Here is a 22066-nt window from a genome sequence, read left to right as displayed (position 1 = left end):
ACATTACTTACTCATAAATTGGGGTTCTGTCAATATAGCTTTCATTTGAATGCAAAGATTAATTTATGCCATACCACACCATAAATATATTTATCTTTCTCATCATGTGGCAAAAGAAACTCTATTTCTTATTATTTTCTCTACACAGTTGTTTTCTCTTTATTGACAGTTCCCAATTTCAAGAATGCAAATATCTAAGGATATTGCAGAAATTATTTTCCTCTCTTCCACATCATATACTCTCTGATTAGTGCAATATGGTAATAAATAACTGCTAAATTATTTTATAAAAACTAAAAAGTAGGTCAGCTACCAGAAATATACATTCTGAACCCATAGATTATTCAAAACCAAAACTTACCTTGGAGAAATAAGAATTTTGTTTTTGTTTTAAAATTTTTATTATTCATAAATATAGGTAAATGTTCCATTGGCCATGTAGCACATTTCACATGTATTTGTTTTTATAACAGCTTTATTGAAATATAGTTTGCACACCGTATAATGTGCCCATTAAAGTGTACAATTTAATGGCTTTTAGTATATTCACAGAGTTGTGCAATTATCACTACAAACAATTTTAGAACATCTTCATCACCCCCAAAAGAAATCCCATACCCTTTAGCTGCCACTCCCAACCCCAACCCCACATCCCCTAGGCCTAGGCAACCACTAATCTACTTTGTTTCTATAGATTTGCATATTTTAGACATTTCATATAAACAGAATCACACAATATATGACCTTTTGTGACTGGCTTCTTTAACTTAGCATAATTAATGTTTTCGAGGTTCATCCATGTTGCAGCACGTGTCAGTACTTCATTCCGTTTTATTGCCTAATAACACTCCATTGTATGGTGACCAAGATGGCCTTAAAGTTCCCCTCGGCTGACTAAACTTTGGACAGGGTTCTTCCTGCTTCTAGGCCCCTGACCCCCCTTTTCTTAGAGCATTTAGTTTAGAAAACTTGTGATTGTACGTCCTTTCTCTACCTCTTTGAGATCTAAATCTTTTTTAATAGCCACACACCAGTTTTACAACAAGGAATGTACTTCTCGAGGACGGAGGAACCATCTGTTTGAAATGTAACCATAAAAGGAAAGAGCACTCATCTCCCAGCTTCTGTGGGAGTGTAGCAGCCTAACTTTGGTGGGGTGCCTTGCTCCAACTTGCAAAAACTACCTCCTGTCATAAAGATACGTGTTTATTTTCCCTTTAGGCAAAGCCAAGAAGCACACAGAGATGGCCTGTGACTTCCCCCTAACGCCCTGCAATACTTTTCCAAGGGGGCCCAGTCCTTAAAAAACCTTACCCCCTCTGCTTCACCAGACTTGAGTTCCGATTCGGTTCTGGCTTCTCTCAGCTATTGCAATGGCCTTGAATAAAGTCTTCCTTACCTATTTAACTTTGTGTGGTGCAATTTTTGTTTTGACAATGGATATACCATACTTATTCATCCATTTATCAACTGATGGATACTTGGGCTACTTCCTCTTTTTGGCTATTACGAGGAATTCTGCTATGAATATTCATGCATATATTTGTTTTTCCACTTAAAAACTAGATATTAGGTTCATAATTTATTTTTCAAATAGAGTTTCCCTTAGAATGACAGTCATTTAAGGTTAAATTCTGGGGACAAGTGTTTCTTCAAGATCAAGGAATATATACAATTGGATGTTAGAAATGGCCTCAAAGGTCATTTGACTCAGACTTTAACAATCTACCTATTTTAGAGATAAGGTAATTCATGCCAAAGAAATACAAGTGGTTTGTACAGATAGTAAGCGACAAAAATGGAAACAATAACGCATGGCTCCTGCCTCATACTCCACTGAGCCTTCCCCAATATCAAGGATTCCTAACAATCCTAAGCTATTGGTTACTCTCTTAAGGTGCTTTGTCTGAGCAGAAACCCCTACAGCATGTATGCCTTCAAGAGAAACAAAATAAAGCAATACACTGGGTTAGAGCTTGATCTGCAGGGATTATTTGGACAAATAAATTATAGAGAATTGACTGTATACCTGAATTGACCAGGCCATCAGTTGGAATTTTCCTCTGAAACTTTGCACTGACCCATAGGGAAAAGATTTATCATCATCTATTATATGTTTTAAATATAAATATTTTTTTAAAAGTAAGACATTTTTGACACATAAATGCATTTTGAAGATTTCAGGAGATTCAAATACCTAACAAAACCTACATTTAACAAGTATTCCATTGAAATCAATAAAACAGTAAGCTTTTGTTTTAGTGATTCAGTCTAAAAGATGACAGCAAAATATCAGCAGATTTTAGCTTTCCTTGTAGGGCTTCGATGCTACACAATGAGCATTTGTCCTTGGTTTTTAATTACTTACATTAAGAAAGCTTTTTTCAATACAAGATTCCCAGGTGTTGGTAGCTCTCTTCAGTTCCTTTATGTATTGTTCCCTTAATTGTTACTTCAAACAATCCGTTACACATTCATATGCTAATTACATAGTCCTTGGGCGTGAGAGAGTACCCCACTTTTAAAATTCTACTTAGAGGTCTGATAGATGAGATGTGATAGCTCCAATGAACAAGAAAAAAGAAGCTAGGTTCACTTTTCTTCTTGTATTATATACTTTGAAAACCAGTAAATCCTATATAAAATAGAATCTATCAAAGTGCTTACACAATTTTAAATCAATTAAAATAATAAAATACAGAATTTTTTTCTGTTTCTGTGAATTTTAGTTTCTTTAGTTTTAACATTTTGTTTATTTCCATTTAAAAGTATTTGTCAGGTCTGTTTTGGTGTGAGTGTTTTATAGTGATAAAACCAAGAAACAAATTTCAGGAATGAATTGTACACATGATGCACAACAAGAAGACATTAGTAAATCTTTTTTTTAAGGCTACTGTAACATTTATCCTGAAAAAATATTCTTCATGAAGTGGCTTTTTCACTTGCTACCAAAACAGAGAAAAATTTGCTTTATATTATTTCAGGTAACCTTAAACATTTCTGTTTCAATATATTCCATCTTGTATTTACCTTGAGCACATACATATATGAAAATATGCATATATGTATGTGTGTATATATATATATTCCTTTATTTTTCTTTACACTCAGATAATGGAAATTAAATTTTGATAACTACCACATGGAAGATATAGATAAACTTAGCATTTCTTTTGCTCAAGTTTTTTTGTTTGTTTGTTTTTTTTTTTTTGTGAGGAGATCAGCCCTGTGCTAACATCCGCCAATCCTCCTCTTTTTTTGCTGAGGAAGACGGCCCTGGGCTAACATCTGTGCCCATCTTCCTCCACTTTATATGAGACGCCGCCACAGCATGGCTTACCAAGCAGTGCGTCGGTGCGCGCCCGGGATCCGAACCAGCGAACCCCGGGCCGCCGCAGCGGAGCGCGCGCACTTAACCGCTTGCGCCACGGGGCCGGCCCCTGCTCAAGTTTTTTAAACCAAAAAAAAAAAAAAAAAAAAATCCAAGTGCTCATTTCCTACTGAAAATACCATTATAAATATTTTAATTATAAAAATGACTCTGATTTTGCCCTTACCCTAAAGAAAGTCTCCACTTCATGTTGATCAACAATTTATCACCTGCATCCTACAATATAGTCTAGCAGCAGTGCTCTGACAAAACACACACACACACACACACACACACACACACTTTAATGCTATAAAGTGGCCAAACATATGACAGGCAGAAGAAATAGAGTGGTCCTTAGAATAAGAAACTTCAGGTAGAAAATAAGGACAGATCTAAGACTGAAGACTAGGATTCTAAAACTAGATTTCTCAAAGTGGACTTTTCCAAGGTAAATTATACCTGCATATTTCACTAAGGAACTTCAGAGGAGGAGAAAAGTCAGTTGATAGAAATCTGGAAAGGCAGAGAAAAAGGAACAGAATTAGAGATGACTCTTTAAAGCCCTTGAGTAAGACTTTGACAAAGAGAGACTTGAGGAGCGGGACTGAAATGTTCCAGGTAGAGGAGGGCATGGGCACCCAGAAGTGGCAAATTGAGGAACCAAAGGTTTGAGAGCCCAACTGGCCTCTCACGGAGGGTCTGCACAGGTCACTAGGGACTTATTCTTGGTGACAGCTCACTGTAGCACAAGGGTCATATCAGTTTTCACACTTTTTTTTTTTTTTTGCGAGGAAGATCAGCCCTGAGCTAACATCCATGCCAATCCTCCTATTTTTGCTGAGGAAGACTGGCCCTAAGCTAACCTAAGCTAACATCCATGCCGATCTTCCTCTACTTTATGTGGGACGCCGCCAAAGCATGGCCTGACAAGTGGTGCGTCTGTGCGCACCCTGGATCCTAACCCTAACCTCCAGCAGCAGAGCGCGCGCACTTAACCGCTATGCCACAGGGCCAGCCCCTCACTTTTCACACTTTCTGTTTTCACCCTACTGTCTCCTCTTATCTAGATTTCTTTTGAAAAAGGAAAGGAGATAGTCTGCTGAGTTGACTGAAAAGTGTTGAATGTATTTCATATAGTGAGTATATTTTAAATGAAAATATTAAAGCGGAGTATGTAATAAACACATATTTCTAATTGAAGTGAAAGAAGTTGGGGGGTGGGTGAGTGAAGAAAGGTAAGTGGCTGGTGACCACTTAGAGAAGAACTTGGAAACCCCTGGAGACAGTCTAGTGTCATCAGAGCAATTATCACCCACTAAATCATTTGACAGTCAGACATGCGTAAGACCGAAGCGGCAGTGACAAAAAAGGTTGACAGTTACAGCAGTCATAACCATCCATTACTGGAAACAAAATAATAGAAGTCCTCTCTCAGAGAATAAAAAAACAAAATCAGAAATACGAGTTCCTTTAAGAAGAGACTCAGCTTTTGATTAAAGAACTCCTGTGAACACATCCCTGAGCCAAAACAGTCCTTTATTTCTTCAGGTATTCTATTGTAAATGTCTGTCTTTGTTTGATGAGAAAGCTGAGTTTATTATCCAAGTGATCCAACCCCAAACCTTGATTAGCTAACTAAGGAAAACTTTCCAAGTAAAATTAAATCTGCCCATGAGAATAGTATACAGTCTATAATATCATACATGGTAGATTTTCTCTGAGGATTTTCCTGTCATTCAATGTTAAGGATTAGCTTGCTGTCAAATTGTGTTATGATATAACCTGTTTTTACCTATCTGGAATGTTAACTTTTATCTGGTATATATGCAAAGACATATGTGAAAGATAATTTAGCTAATTATAGTAAGGCAGATAACAGGCTTGTTTAGGATACAGTTATAGTTCAAATATTATACTTACTGTTAATCACTTCAGATATAGCCAAATGACCTAAAACCATACTGCTTTTTTAAGCATATATATTATTTTCCCCCAAACCACTTATTTTCCAATTTCAGTTGTTTTCTAGTGTTAGAAGAGTTACATTGGTTTTCTCCTCTCTGCAAATGTTTAAAAATAAAAGTACTTTTTACGGTCTCAAAACTTAAATTGCAACTTATTATCAAATAGGACAGCACATGAATTCATATTGTTAGAGATAGAGAATTCTGGAAAGATATAAGTTACTAGAGTCCAGGTGACCTCCTTATTTAAGGATAAAGTTAAAGAGATGAAAAAGTAGATCCTTGAGGCACTATACTGAAAAAAAATCAAATCGTAAAATTATCAAAGGAAATGGAAAGACTGAATATAATGGATATGTAAGAGAACAAAGAGAGTCATGTCTTCCACATGCTTGTTTTGGTAGTCAGACATCCAATTCAATATACATTTCTCATAGTACTAAGGAAGAGTTTGGAGGTGAGCAATTAGATTTATTGTTCCTTAGATACTGAGGACTGTGTCTGCTTTCCCAGCAAGGATTTGTGTGTTGGCAATATGTCTACCGAACCTATTCAAAACTTTTTAATGAAAGCTCAAAATATTCACAGGCTTGTCTTGGAAAAGTAGCCAGTGTATTTTCTTATACTTAGATATATGTATTTAACCTAATGTGACTTATCTATACTCCTCAAGTTGAGATATTTTCTGTTAAAACATGCTAATGATTTTGATCTTTATCATGTGAGTAGTAATACATGCCTGTTTCAGATAAATTAGAAAAATAAAGATAAGCAAAAATAATTTAAAAAATCACCCATAAACCTGTCTCCTAAAGATAACCATTCTTTACAATTTTGTGCATGTATATATGTTTTTCTAGATGTTATTTTATGCTTTACATAAACTGAATTATACTACTCCATTATTTGGTGACCTGCTTTTGCTACATAATAATAAATCACTAATAATCTTCTCAAGTTAATAAATATGGTTCTACAACATCATAACAGTTCACTTAAAGAATTCTTTACTTTTCGGATATTAAAATAAAAGTTGATATAACTTAGAAAAATTTATTTCTTAGGCTTAAATGATATGAGCGATGAAAGTTTCCATTAAGCTAGTTTGAGCTTTATATGTAAAATAAAGTCTAGGAGATTGAACTTTATGTATAAAACAAAGTCTGTAGGAGAGGAAGTACCACTTTTTTCCCCTGTCAACCTTCTGCAACACCAGGAAAACACTAAAATGGCACAAATTCGTTTCTTATAATGTAACAGGGAATTTATTCCAACATAAAAGAAAAAACCAATTGTTGATGAAATAGTAATAATGGGACCAGAGATAGAAAAAACATGTGTAAAAACAACTATTAGAAGAAAGAGCTAAAAATAATATTAAGAGTGGGAATAAAACCAAATCTGTATAAGAAAAAGCATATGAAAGTGGGTAGAAAACAGGGAATTTGTCAAATTATAAATAATGTGCTATTATATTATATTATTATACTATATTATCTGTAGAATAATAATGTGTTATTATTTAGCAATCCAAATAATGTTTCTGTTGTGAAGTCTTATGCCCATGCACTTTCTCTGAAATCAGGGGTAGAGCATGAATCTCTGCTGTGTAGCTCTGTGATTAGTATTGCTTGGGAAGTTTTGGACAACTGGTCCACTAAAATAACCAACTAGAGGATACAACGGGATTCCATTCACATTTACCATGAAAAGCATAAAACATCAATAAAGTACATAAAGAAAGAAAGATATGAACTACTATTAATATACAAGAAAATATGAACAAATAAAGAGACCGACCACATACTTAAATGACAAAATTGAATTTGGAGAAGATATCAGTTCTTTTCATATTGATGAACAGGTCAGATCTCAATGGGATGTTTTTAATCGGCAAAATTACACTAAAGTTCATATAGAGATATAAATGGAAAATAATAATTGATAAGAAAGTTTAGAAAAAGAGTGAAATAACAGAGGCTTGGTTAACCAGTTACTAAAAGATAAATTGACAGGCAGCTCAATAGAACAAAGCATATAGCACTAAAAATTGGACCTAGTATAGATACAAGTTCAATTCATGATAAAGGAAACATCACAGTCAGAGAAGGAAAGTATGAAAGTTAAACTCATACTGAGAACACTGCTATTAGGAAAAAGAAGTTGTATCACACTTCACACCTACATCAAAGTAAATTCCAAGTGGATTGAGAAATGGTTAAAAAGGGATGCATAAAAACTATAAGAAAAAAATGTAAGCAAAATTTTAATTTATTATAAGATAGAGAAGCCCTTTCTATGCATGAAAAAAAGAAATCATAAAGAAATATTCATAGCTTTGAGTACAAAACATTCAAAACTTGTACAGAAAAATGTTTAATAAAATGCAAATTACAAATATTAAGCTATTGATAACTGCTAAAGTACATTAAACAAATATAGCAACATATTCCAAACATATAGAATTCTTAATATCAATAAAGGCAAATATATGAGCAGACAAGTTTTTTAAATGCAAATATAATTAATTAATAAACCTATAAAGAACTGTTAGATTTTAGTAGGTATCAAAGAAACAGAAATTAAAATAACATTGAGATAGCATTTTTTCAGCTACCAAATTGTCAAATGTTTATTACTTTTATTCTTTTAATGTTCAATGATGCCCAAAATATCTTTAGATATTCCTTTACATACAGGTGGAAGTATGGAACTACTATAAACTTTCTGGAATGTAAGCTAGGAAGAGTTATCAAGATTCTTAAAATGCTTCATATCCTTTGAGACAGTAATTCCATTCCAAGGAATATATTTTAAAAGATTAACAGAGATGAGGACACAGTGTCACGTACCAAGACATTTACAGCACTGAAAGCAACAGTGAACAATTGGAAAATATGTTCATGTACAAAAATTGAGGGAAGTTTAAATAAATTATATAATATTCATAATATAAAATAACGTGAATCCATCAAAATCATGTTTCAAAAATATTTATTGATGTGGAGAAATGCACATGATATAAAACATCATCAACAGTTATGATACAATTTTGAAAATACTATATATATCTTCAGAAATGTAAATTTCTCCATGTGGCGCCACCAGGAGTGATTTTTACTTTTTTATATGTTCTTATGCTTTCCGTGTATTTTATGAGTTTGTATTAACTAAATACTGTATTTTAAAAATTTATAAGTGTATATGCAGTTCGGAAAGAATATCTCTGATTCTACAGCCAAATAGGTTAGAGACAAATATATAAATGTTTTGAAGACTGGGTAAAAAAAGCCTTTAAACCCATTTTTCATTTCTTATTTTGGATTTTGCAATAAAAGCTTCTCCTTATTCACAAGAGACCGCATGCAGTAACTTAACAGCATTTTTAAGTTAAGCTTAGGAAATCACAGCCAAGTCTACACATGGTAGGCAATCTGAGCATTCTGGCTACCAAGAAAGTGAAAAACAAGAGCCACAGTAAAATAACAATGCAGCAAACTCACAGATCATCTTATCGGCCACGAGGATCAGACTGATTGGATCACCTATTCTGTGGTAAACCTTGAAAAGGCCTTATTTTAATTTGTGGCTTACTTCTAATACAATACTTTTGGCTTAGATAAAATTAAGCCCAAACATAAGTATCTATCTATTAAGCAGGAAAATCTGGCAACTTTATGAATTGGCAACCTATTCTGAAATAGATGTGATCATATGTTAGAACTGCTGCCAGTGTTGACTGATTCCTTATGTAGCCATGTCTGGGCATGGCAGAAAGATTTTCTTGACTTCTTTCCAGGGTATCGACTGAAAATTCATTTTTGTCACATGTTTCTTTTAGACTTTTTCTTTTACTGGTCTAGTAAAAAGAAACTTTTATTCATGGGAAGCATGTTCATTATAATAAACAGACTGGTAATTTTTCAATTTATTTTTAATGATTTAAAATATTTTCCATTTGCCAATATATTTTATAAGCTTAAGTCACATGTTCTTGCTCATTAAGTCTACTTAGGCTTGGGCAACATTTCAATAAGAAATCAGAGTGAGCATGGTAGATTCACCTAATTTAAACTGTAAACATACACTGAAATTTTGTGCCTCTTTCCACTAATTCTTAGGGTCAGAAATCCACTCTCCCTTTGATCGGTGACCTTGGACAAGTCCAAGTCTTTGCCTGTATTTCTACAATTGTAAAATGGGGATATGTAGCTCCTGTTTACTAGCAAGTATTTTGTAACAAAAGATAAGGCATATGTCAAACCATTTTAAGCTCTTTGTAAAAAATGTGCTTATATTAACTCTATTTCCTGAATTTATTTTTCAAATATTTAGTTTTCACTTTCATTAGTGAAGCAAAATCCAAAAAACAATGCAACATTTACATCATGTGCATAGCCCATGCTTGTTCAGTCACAAAATTATTCATCTATTTACTGTTGGTGTCTGATTTTTGGACTAACGTATTAGTCTTAAAGATAAGTATGGACACTCAATGCACATGAAAATACAAATTTCTATATTTAAATGTTCAACTGAGTCCCACAAGAACAATGTGAAGACTGAAAAACATAATATTTAATTTTAATTAAACTTAAAGAGACTATCCCTATCTAATTTCCTAGCTACATTCCACAAGAACACATTTTAAAAGCAACATTTTTATAACGTTTATACTTTCTTGGTTTCAGAAGACTTAAGGCAGTTTAAGATGATTATTTATTTAAAAGTTCATATTGTTTTAATTTTAAAGAAATTCTTCATTTTAGAACCACTTTCCCTGCTAGCAATTTTAAGGAATTAAATGCTTTTATGACATCCTTAATTAGCTGACTTTCAGTTGTTAATAAGCACTTACCTATATTAGTCACTGATTTTGTTCGTACCTGTATAAAAATGATTACATCTATTGCTTTATTGGTTTAGATGTTTCCTTGCCACTAGACTATCAAGTGATAATTATTATTTGTCATCTTATTTTGCTCTGTTATAAAATTTGTTTGAAGTGAGTGGAAACTGCTGAAATCCTACTGGCTCAATTGACTGGTACAGCATAGGCATGTTCTGTCTGGCTAGCAGAATCATTTTGTTTGCTTCATTTTCCTCTGCTTGATACTTTTATGGCCCCCACTCCTCCCACAATGCCTCCAGTCTTTGCAAAGCATCTCACTTGTGTTTTTTTGTCTTTCTCATGGAGATATGTGCATTCCATATCGTGGAACATGGTGTCTCCATGATGTTCATTCTGTGAACAACCAAAGTCTACTTAAGAGAGGAGTCAGTTCAATCATCATTTACAACACACTTATCTTCAAGTCTTGCATTGGTGACCTATCCTGACCAATGACAGCACTGTGTCTTACTGGCCCACTGTTGCAACAGCTTTTCCCAGCTGTTGCCTGAAACTTGAAAGCTCTCTGCAATGACAGATGTTCAAAGACGCTCATTAGGTTGCCCAGATAACCCAGGTTTATTGCACTCAGAGGAACAATATCTAAAAAGCATTCCTGTTCAGTACATAATTAATATCCTCGGAGAATACAGCTCATTAGTTACTTTTTACATACAATCACAAATAGTTGGTCACGGGTTGGATATTATTTATTTTGGAATACTTAACTCAGTTGGAACAAATATGCTTTCTCTCCAGGTTTACCATTCTGTTTGCAAGAAGTCAAGAGACTGAACAAGTTAATGCAGTGTTATCGACCTGGATTGCAACCAGGACTCTGCTGGCATTTTGCCCTGGAGTTACTGGGCCACTGGGACACCCCAGGATAATTAACATACTCCTGCAGTGTCTAATGTGATAATGGTGATGGTTAAATAAAAAAGGGCATCTTACAACAGACCAAGGGTAGCATCTTTGCACCTCAAGGGAAAAGAGAAGGTGTTTTTTATGAAGGGATTTAGTCCTTGAAATTTATATAGGATATATCATGAAGACTTAAGACATTGAAATGGAACTTACATTTTCACTAATATATATATATATATATATATATTTCTTTTTTTTTTTGTGAGGAGATCAGCCCTGTGCTAACATCCGCCAATCCTCCTCTTTTTTTGCTGAGGAAGACGGCCCTGGGCTAACATCTGTGCCCATCTTCCTCCACTTTATATGGGACGCCGCCACAGCATGGCTTGCCAAGCAGTGCGTCGGTGGGCGCGCGGGATCCGAACCAGCGAACCCCGGGCCGCCGCAGCGGAGCGCGCGCACTTAACCGCTTGCGCTACCAGGCCGGCCCCTTCACTAATATATTTTTAAACATCTAAGTGACTTCACTCTTTTCTGAAGTTTATACTTTTGCTATTAATTTCATTAATGGTAAATATTTTTTGGTGGAAAATGTTTAATTGATAATCTATTATATGTCTAGCCAAAGACATATTGATTTAACCTGGGAAATAAAATGTCATACTACTCATTTTGTGCTCAAGTGAATGCTATTTTATTGATGTCTTGAGTTTTACAATAAAAAACAACAGAGTGACTGAACAGATCTATGATTAAAAAGAAATGCTACAATCACCACTCCAAGTTGACTCAGACATAACTTTTCATTAAAAATAATACTTTTCTCTTCTCCCATGTTTATTCTTAAATGGTCATACTGACTGAACATAGATTATATGAAGAAAAGGCAAAGGATAAATGTTTAGTGATCTCGTGTCTTTATTTTTAGTGCTTACATCTCATTAAAGATTTTATTTTTATGACATCTAGTTTACAGCTACTGGCCTCCTACAATGGCTCAACTTCTCCAGTCAAGGAGAAGAAAAGAAAAAAACTATTTTTCCTTTGTGATACTTTGAAAGGCTGTGTGTCATAATGGAAAGAGAATGGAACTAGAGATGGGGCCAGAAGAACCAGGAATGCAAATCTTGGCTTCTAAGCTTCCCAGCTCTGGACATTGGGAAGAGTCATTTGCCTCCTCAGAGCCTCGGATCCTCTTTCTGAAAAATAAGGTCCTCCTATACTGATGAGTGGTTTGGGATGCAATGAATTAATTCATTTGAATATGTTTACAAAGTCTAAAACAATATATTAACATAAGCAATAATACTTTCATCTGGGAAGTAAACTGAACCCTATTTACACATTATTTTACAGAACGAACAAAAGTTATTTAATGTATTGCTAAGGCAGGAGTTTTCTCTATCCTTTCTTTCACAGTCCATGTGAGATATTACCCAATTATATTACTTAAAATGGCTCTTATATTGCTGATAATCTCTGTGGGCAAGTCAATGTTTCTCTCTAAGTCTCAATTCCCACATCAACAGAATGGGCATAATAATTATATCAATGTATGCTTGGGATAAAGTACACACAGCTATTAGTCCAGATATATTTAATTTATGTTTAGAGTTCATCCTGCTATTGCTTTTTTTTTCAACTTCAGAATTTTACTGATTCATTATCTTCTTTGCAAAACAAAAAACTTAGTTTGTAAACAAATAGGACGTGGTAAGTCATTTTACATGAAGACACTTGCAGGCAGATGTTCACCAAATTCCAATACGAGGAGAAGTATATATATTTTTTGCCAATGTTTTTATAGTCAGTTTTGCTCAATAACATACTTAATTTAATTGAAAAGATCCAAAGGAGAAGTAAGCAATCAATAATATACAAATTTTAATTTAAATAAACTGAAATCAATTCATTTTAAAAGCTGAATAGTTACAGAATAGTTTCAAAGCAAATGAGTACATAGAATTCCTCTTATATCACACTAGCAATACCTAGAGTCTAGATTTTGACATCTTCAACATACATATAAGTATCATGAATCCTAAAGAAATTAAGAGTCACAAAGACTATCCCACGGTAATGGACCTAACATAGGCAACTGTGTCTAACGTAAAGGAGAAAATCTGGGGCAAGTAATTCCAATAGCATCAAAAAGTGTCTGTGAACAGTTGAGGAAGCTGACCAAACCACCAATAAAAATCAGAAACACAAACTCAAAAATAGTAATAGACTATTTAATGATGTGGAAAATGGCACTCATTCTTTAATAGCATGTTAAGGAATTATTACAGATGAGAATATGATATGAGGTGTCATTTAAAAAGTTAAACTACATTAAAGATATTTTTAACAAAGTGGAAAAACCTATTTATATTTTAGAAAGATTTTTATCATAAACTGGGAAATTTTTAAATAAATATTTTGTGTTTTAAAGGATATATTTTAGTTACCTAAAAAATTCAATTCTGTGGAATGCCTCATTCCATCAGAATAATGCTAAACAAATGGAATGTTTATGTAGAATTAATTTAACAGTTAGTGGCTTTCTATTAAACTCCATGCACTAGGATGCACAGCTTAAATAAAACAAGGCCTCTTCAGGGAGGTCACAAACTAGCAGCATAATGCCTCAAGTTGTTTAACATGTCATTCAAGTTTATTGGTAAGCTAAGAAAATAGTAGCTATTGAAATACAAATTGTTTTAAACTATCTTTTAGTTAACCTCAGAAAAAATAGCTTACAGAAACTGTCAATTCCTTCATTTTAAATGATATCTATGTATTTCCAACTAGCTGAAATATTTTGCTTCATATAATATTTAAATGAAAAGAATGTTTCTTGTGAGGATGGAACTTTCAGAAGACTCCGGTATCAGAGCAAGGAGCATTATAGGCCAAGAAGTTTGGCATTTCCCGAGAAGATCCCAGCCAGACTTCTTGAGATTGTGCACTCACTTTCTACCTGAACACCCCTAGTTACTGCAGTGGCCGGAGAACGCACTGTTCTCTCCTGCTCAGAAGTGTCTGGTGATTTGGGGTGGCATTCCACACCAGGGGAAGTGATGATGATACCATCACCCTGACATGGCTTTTCCATCTCCCACGGAGCCCCTGTCAGTCAGCAGGGGAGTGTGTGCAGCATACTGTGATGCCCTATGGGCCTTGCTTATCCATCTCTCCTCAGAGGGTGAAAGACCATCCCCATCTCCCTGGCACACATTAAGAATCAATGTAATTTTATCAGTCGCTTGTATAATGTTGCCCTTAACGCCCAGGCCACTAAACTATTTACAGGAAACCTAGCAGTGCTTTTGGATATAACAAGAAAACCCTAGGAGGTTTTCATCTGTAGAACCAGCATGGAGCTCAGCACAGGAGTGAATAAATGCATGAAAGTTATAAACCACACGTCGTGTTCAGTTCTATAGTCAGGAGACGTATAGCAAGTACCCACTAAAAACTCTTCAAGAAGAAAAAGCATTGAAGATTTTATTCCGTGGTCTTCAATCATCTCATTATATTCTGATTTTAATCATATTTTTCAGTTTGGTCTTTAAAATACCACTGACCACCAAGGACATTTCAGAAAAAAAAAAAGATTAATAGATGATCTACGATTTTAATGAACTTGAGTCTTTGAATTCAAGGCATGTCTTGAGGATTTTTCACAAATACAATAGACCCTTTTCATGGCTTAATGCCGCTGTAACTTCCTGCACACAGCTAGCAGATTGCCATGGACACACACTTCCATGCCTTTCACACTCTCTGGGTCTCCAGAAGTTTACATTTGGGTACAAAAAGAAAGAGCAGCGGAGTCTTTTCTACGCATGAAGTTTACACAGGACCTTAAACAATATGCACCTTTGAAAGTGATAATACAAATCACTACCAGAAATTTATATTACGCTAAAAATTTTTTTTCGACACAAATAAAAAAAAGCAGTTCTTTAAAAATTAAGATACTATCAAGCAACCACAAACCAATGATTTAAGACAGTGGCAAATACATATGATTTCACAGAGGTATAACAACATACAGCTAAGAAAAGCAACACCAGGTTTTTGCTTCTTTTAAATAGGTGCCAAATATAGAGGTAAGAGGATAAGTATGCAATTTAAAAAATAAACATAGACCGTGTAGCCATATAATTCAAGGCAACAGCTCCAATTTTTCCCAGCAACTAGGTTGGACTGCTTTTGCCTGAACTTTATGAATGATTTCCTGAATTATTTAATTTGTTCATGTAAATAAATTGAGAATTCTTCTGGTTAAACATTAAATAATTTGTAATTCCACTCAATCTTATTCTATTGTACTGACAGTATGCAATAAAAAAGAAATATGAGAAAAATTTCCCCCATATCTGCTGTCTAAGGTAAGAGAATTGCCTCGTTCTCTTTGCAAGCAACCCCAAGATAAACTTTCATTTTACATGCCAGCTGTGTGTGGACTTATAAGATTTATAAAATTAGTACACGTTAAATGTAGCATTATTTTATCAAATATATATTTGCTAAATAAATGAATTAATTGAATGACTGTAAACACACGAGCAGTGTCAAATTAAGCTAACCCAGATAGCTCACCCACTTCGGGCACCTTGGTGGTAAAACAGATGAAAACTTTCTAGGGTCACTTTCCCTTACTCAGGGCTTCTCAAGCTTTTTTATAACATGGCTCAGTTAGAAAATGATAATTTTTACAGTGCACTGGGCTAACACATAAGTACTATACAGATGAATATCAGGCACCCCTGCCACCCTCTAGAAGCAACATGACACAACGGGTGGGAAGTGCTGCTCTAACATTCTCAAGCAACTTCTTACCTCAGAGCCTTTGCTCAGCCCTTTCTCTGCCTGGGTAATTCTACTCTCTCCCTTCTCTGTCTCTTTACTCACACCCAATCCTTCTCACCCTTCATGTGGTATCTTAATACCTCTTCTTCAAAGAATTCCTTTCTATTATGACTCTTACACAGTCTTTCTCACAATTATAATTGAATAATAATTTGTGTAATAATTTTTGATATCTGTTTACTGTGCAAGGCTATGAACTCCTTGAGAATTGGAAATGTGTCTCTCTTGCTCCACTGTATACTCAGTACCTAACCTACGCACATGGCAGGTATTCAATAAATATTCATTGAATGAAGAAACTACAAATTTGGATTTATAGTCTCAAAGGAATGTTCCCTCTCACCTATAATTCATTTGCCCCTCTCTGGTCATCAACATTTTCCAGATCAGTGACTGTGCTAAATCTCTCCCTTTACTATTAGGAGCTGACCCAACAGTCTATTATCGCCAAGAAAAGAGAAGCCATTGCACAGGGAATTTTGCAAGTTCCCTCCTCTCCATCTTTTAATTACCTTTAATCTTCACTCATAGACCTCTTTCTCCTTGTATTTCATAGAGAAATGTCCTCACACTTTCTCATCCTCCTACCTCCTCCAGGACTTCTTGGGCTTCAATCTCTCTCTCTTCCCTGGATTGTGCTCTTGGGCCCTTGTAACACACTCAAGCCTGCTACCCTAAAAATTCCCGTTCCCTTGACCCCTCTTTATCAAATGCACTAACATCTGAGCTTCCATGCATTCTTCTAACGGCAGCTGTCATTCTCCTTCAATGAATGTACACTTGTCTGTCTCCCTTCTGTCTGGGGTTCACTTTAAGAGCAGAAACCAGTGAATCCTTGAATTCTCTCTAGTATCAGACACAGAATAAGTGCTCAATACATATTTAACACAAAAATGAATAAATAAGATCAATGAATATAGGACACAAAGCAGTGCTAAACCTTATCAACTTTATCAAAATCTCTTATTTTGTGTTTCCCATATTTGACTGCTCTCGAAGAACAGAAGATAAAGACGCAATATCAATAATGAAACGCAAACTTTGTCTTGTCATTATTTTCATATAAAATGGTTTAAGTTAACAATAAATATATGAGATTTACTTCAAACTCTCTCTTGGATTGACAGCATTTTAAAAAAAATTTGTCTAATACTTCTGTTCAATTATCAGAATCTTCAATTATGTATTAGCCCTTTATGGATAAAAAAATCTTAGTTTTCATACTACTGGAAAATATTTCATCATAACTTTCTATTTCAAATATAACATGGAAGTAGACATTTCCTTTTTCATAACAGCTCTACTTTTTATTAACAACTCTTTACTAGAACTTTAATGAATTTTCCTGTTATATTCTTCCCATGTAGATTTGCCATTGAGATAAATGTAGTGACTGATCTTCTAGTTGTCTAGGTTCCTAAAATATTGAATAGCTTATTGAAATATCGAACAGCTCATTAAAATGAAAAGTATTTCATGTATGTGTGTATATATAAATAAAAGGCTCCTAAGATATAATGCTTTTTCTTATATGACGTATGAGATGTGCTATGATAGATCTTATGCTCTGAAAGGTACTGTCATGAACAAGAGCTACAATCAACTGCTTGGGGAAATTATTGTGTTTCCACCACAAACTACTTGAGAATGGGATTGCTTCCTCTGTATCTTTTTCTTTTCACTTTAAAACTTTCTCTCAGCAACCTTTGGCAAGGGGAAGGGCCTTGAGAAGTTTGCAGTCTTTTACAACCACACTTTCCTACCACTCCCTGCCATCCATCTAGGTTTCAGAAAAGGGAGAGGCCATAGAAGGACAAGAGAAGGAAGAAGTGAAGAATCAGAGACAGTGGGAGGGCTGCTGTTCCTCTCTGCTCAGGGTGTGCATCAGAATGTAGACATGAATACTAACTTTATATGTGATTCAATATAAAAACGTTTATTCGTAATATGAAAGAAAATCACAGTGCATACTTACTAGTTATTACCATTCCTGGGACAAGAAAAAAGGAGTTTGTTTTACTAAACTGGCCAATTATAATGTAATCAGATTAATCCATAATTGGTGTTTTCAAATATACAGTCAAAATCAGAACACAGAATCTTTTTCTAATTATCCCACAGTTTAAATCCATGCAGGTCACAACTATGTACCTATATAATTATTAAGAAATGTATAGGGTTTCTTTGCTAAGCAAACGTTATAGATGTTTATAGATAAACATTTGCTCCCCTAACTTGTTACCGATAAGAACTGAATGGCATGTTTTTTCAATAGAAAAAAGAATATTAGTAAGTGCTATATTGAACACCTTTCATTAATCTTAGATATGAGTTTTTATATCCCAAAGCACAAAAATCTTCATCTTTGTAACCTATGCCCAAGCTAAATAGATTATAAAACTTGGAAAACTTTCTGCAAAAGCTTTTTTATTGTTGTTAGCTAAGATATTATACCATTCTTCTTTTCATTCCAAATCCAGAACTTCTATGGGTTTAAATGAAACAACTATTTTTAAATTTCATTTTTGCATGGCTATGAATGTTGTTAATTTCTAACAACATATATTAGAATCCTGGTATTGTTTATTTTCAGCTCAGAAAATTGATGAAATGTTGGTTTTAGAAATAACCATATTTTCCCACCATTTTATCAGTTCAAAATAACCATATTTTCCCACGATTTTATCAGTTCTATATTCAAAACCTAATTCAAATCACTTCTCTCCACTATCTTGCCTCCACCCAGACTCAAACCACCACCATGTTGTCTGTGAAATAACGCAATTGCCTTGTAACTGGTGTGCCTTATTTCACCCATCCCTCCTTTCTTTCTGCCCTTTCTTTAATCCTTCCTTCCTTTATTTAGTTAATTGATTCATTCAGCCAATATATACTGATTGCCTACTGTGTGCAAAGCACCATCACAGGTACCTGGGATACACTGGTGAAAAACCAACCAATCAACCAACATCCTGTCCTTGCGGAGCTCTCATTTTAGTAAGCGGACACAGGAAGTAAACAAGGAAGATAATAAATAAGTCAATCACATAGTATGTGAAAAGGTGATAAATGCTACGGAGAAAAGCATTAGAGCAGAATAAGGTAGATGAATGAGCAAGCGCAATTTTATACTGGGTTGTCAGGGGAGGCCTGGCTGAGAAGGGACCATTCAAGCAAAGACTTGAAGGAGATGAGTGAGCTTGCCCGCAGATACCTGACAGGACAGCAGTCCTGGCACTGGCGCAAAGCCCCTAAGACAGAATAACACCCGGTGTGTTTAAGGAACAGCAAGGGGGCCAGCATGGCTGAGGCAGAGAGAGAGCAGGGAAGATTAGTAAGAAATGAAGTCAGAAAGACAAAGATGGCCTCTTTTATTCTTGCCTACTCTGCAAACTTCCAACAGCCACCAAGGCAATTTTTTTTTTCTTTAAAAAATATTTTTGTCAAATAATGCATGCATGTAGTTTAAAACCTCAAGTGCTACTGCAAGACTGAGTATGGGAAACAGCTGTACCTGCACCATCTCATTCCACCTCTCTAGTTCGGTTTCCCAGAGACCACAATTTTTAACTGTTTTAGCTCTCTCTTCTGTAACTTAATTCCATAATTTTAGAAAGCATACTTTCACTGTGATTTCTTGACTTATGAATTTTAGATATTATATGTTGCCTTTTTGTTTTGATGGATAAGTATTTACCCTTTAACTTAAATAGCCCGTTTCTTCCCTCTCCAAACTTCCAATATGGATATCACATTTCAAAAATAGTCAACATTATAATTATGTAAATATTGATGACTGCTGTGTACTATGATTACATGTTGTAATCAACTTTTTCTTTTTCTGACAGATAATTAATGCCTTTTTAAAAAATTTGATTAATTTTCTCAGTACTAATTGCTAATTTTCCCCAAATCTGTAAAATATCTCTAGATCTGTAAAACATATATAGATTTCTAAATTGTCTGATGTGGTCAATGAATTATGTAATACAGCATTTCTCTTTTTCCCTGGAAATCCTTCTTTTCCAATTGGTGGCGCCACAGCCTGCTGCCTGGCTGCCCCTCAGGTTTTCCTTCTTTCTGCTTGCTATTTCAGTGGTTGCAACCTTGGTTTCCTGAATTCCATGAATCCCTTATGGGTTTAATCCTTCATTTTGGGGGAAGCACTGAAGTGCATCCTCTAGCAGCTTCTGGGAAAAAGTGCACAAGATGAAAGTTTTGAGCTTTTCTATGTCTGAAATTGTCTTGTTCTCTCGTCACAGTTCTAGGTTGAAAATAACTTTGCCCCCTAATTTTTCAAGGTATGCATTGCTCCTTTATTCTCTAATTTCCAGCATTGACATTGAGGAATTTGGTTCCTTTTTTATTCTCAGTCCTTTGTATATTGAGTCCAGTCCCCTCCCCCCTTTAAACTTTCAGAATCTTTTCTTTACCTTCAGTGTTTTGAATTTCTGTAACGATATGCCTTTGGTTTAGACCTTTTATCATTGACTGTACTGGGTCTGTTTTGGCTCTTTGCGTTTAGAGATCCAAGTTCTTTAGTAATAGGATATTTTCTTGATTTTTTCAAACAAATTTCTTTCCTTTGCTTTTCTCTTTCCTTTTTCTTTTTCTTTTTTTTTTAATAATTATTTATTTATTTATTTTTTTCCCCCAAAGTCCCAGTAGATAGTTGTATGTCATAGTTGCACATCCTTCTAGTTGCTGTATGTGGGACTTGGCCTCAGCATGGCCGGAGAAGCGGTGCGTCAGTGCGTGCCCGGGATCCGAACCCTGGGCCGCCAGCAGCGGAGCACAAGCACTTAACTGCTAAGCCACGGGGCCGGCCCTCTTTCCTTTTTCTGAAATTCTTATTAGTTAGATATTCAATTTTCTAGATTGAAAATCTACTTTTAATTATCTCCTCTCTCATTATCCACATCTTTCGATTTCTGTTCTACTTTTAGGAAAATTTTCTACCTAATATTTGATTGTTTATTTCAACCATTGTTTGAAAAAATTTCTAAGGGCTCTTTCTTGTTCTCTTATTATGCCATTTTTAAAGTATCTTGTTCTTATGAATGCAAAATCTTCTATTATCTCTCTAAATATATTAATTATAACTTTTATAAAATTTCACTCTCCTTTCTGCTTTGTATCAGTTTCTTCTGAGTTACTTTTTTCTGGTTATTTGTTTGTTTTGATTGCTTTCATGCTGGAGGCTTTGCTTAAATATCTGGTCATCCTTGACTGCCCCTTCTTATTTATGAGTAACACACTAAAATACAGAGTAGATGTACTTGGTGAGTGGAGTTTGTCAAATGGTGCAGTTCACTATGGGGTGATCACAAGATAAGATAGATTTTTCATTGTGGAGTGCCAAATATCCATATCTGTCATCCACGTGCTTTCAGCATTCTGGGACCAGGATGCAGGAATGCACGTGAAGGTCTCACATCTGACACTCAGACTTTCAGTTAATTCCCCTGTTTCTACCCCATAACTCACCCCTACCCTCTGCTATACATGGGTCTCCAAGGCAAGATGTAAAGGGCAAGATTCAAGTTTAATATGAAAACAGAAGAGCAAGAAATTGATTAAAAAATAACAATAGCATTGGGGCCAACACCATGGCATAGTGGTTGAGTCTGGCATGCTCTTACTCAGGGGCCCAGGTTCGAGGGTTCAGATCCCAGGCGCAGACCTACACCACTCGTCAAGCCACTCTGTGGTAGCCACCAACATACAAAATAAAGGAAGACTGGCACAGATGTTAGGTCAGGGCTAATCTTCCTTCCTCAAGCAAAAAAAGAAGAAGATTGGCAACACATGTGAGCTCAGAGGGAATGTTCCTCACCAAAAACCAAACAAACAAACAAAAACAATAGCACTCATACTTAATACATAGAACAATCAGAAATGTCACAATAATACTAAAGCTTAAATACGTCTGCTGAATATCCTGTAAATTGTAAATAAATTTCCGTGAAATCCTCAGGCACCAATGTTCTATGAAAAATTAAACATTATAGATTTTTTTCCATGTACAAAAATAATTTGCTGTATATTTGCCCTTTGCCAATCCTTATCCAAGACTATCTGACATTTATTTCAAAAAGATGATAGCAGCAC

General features: G+C 34.9%; 1 protein-coding gene across 2 annotated transcripts in view; it reads right to left on the bottom strand.

Moving 5' to 3' along the window:
- The window catches only part of PTPRZ1 (protein tyrosine phosphatase receptor type Z1), a 168534-nt gene that overhangs the window by 114092 nt on the left and 32376 nt on the right, over positions 1–22066 (bottom strand). The window lies entirely within an intron of this gene.

The sequence above is a fragment of the Diceros bicornis genome, chromosome 3 (assembly GCF_020826845.1).
Source record: "Diceros bicornis minor isolate mBicDic1 chromosome 3, mDicBic1.mat.cur, whole genome shotgun sequence".
Classification (NCBI taxonomy): Eukaryota; Metazoa; Chordata; class Mammalia; order Perissodactyla; family Rhinocerotidae; genus Diceros; species Diceros bicornis.
Note: the sequence above shows the minus strand (reverse complement) of the source record. Positions and strands in the feature narration are given on the sequence as shown.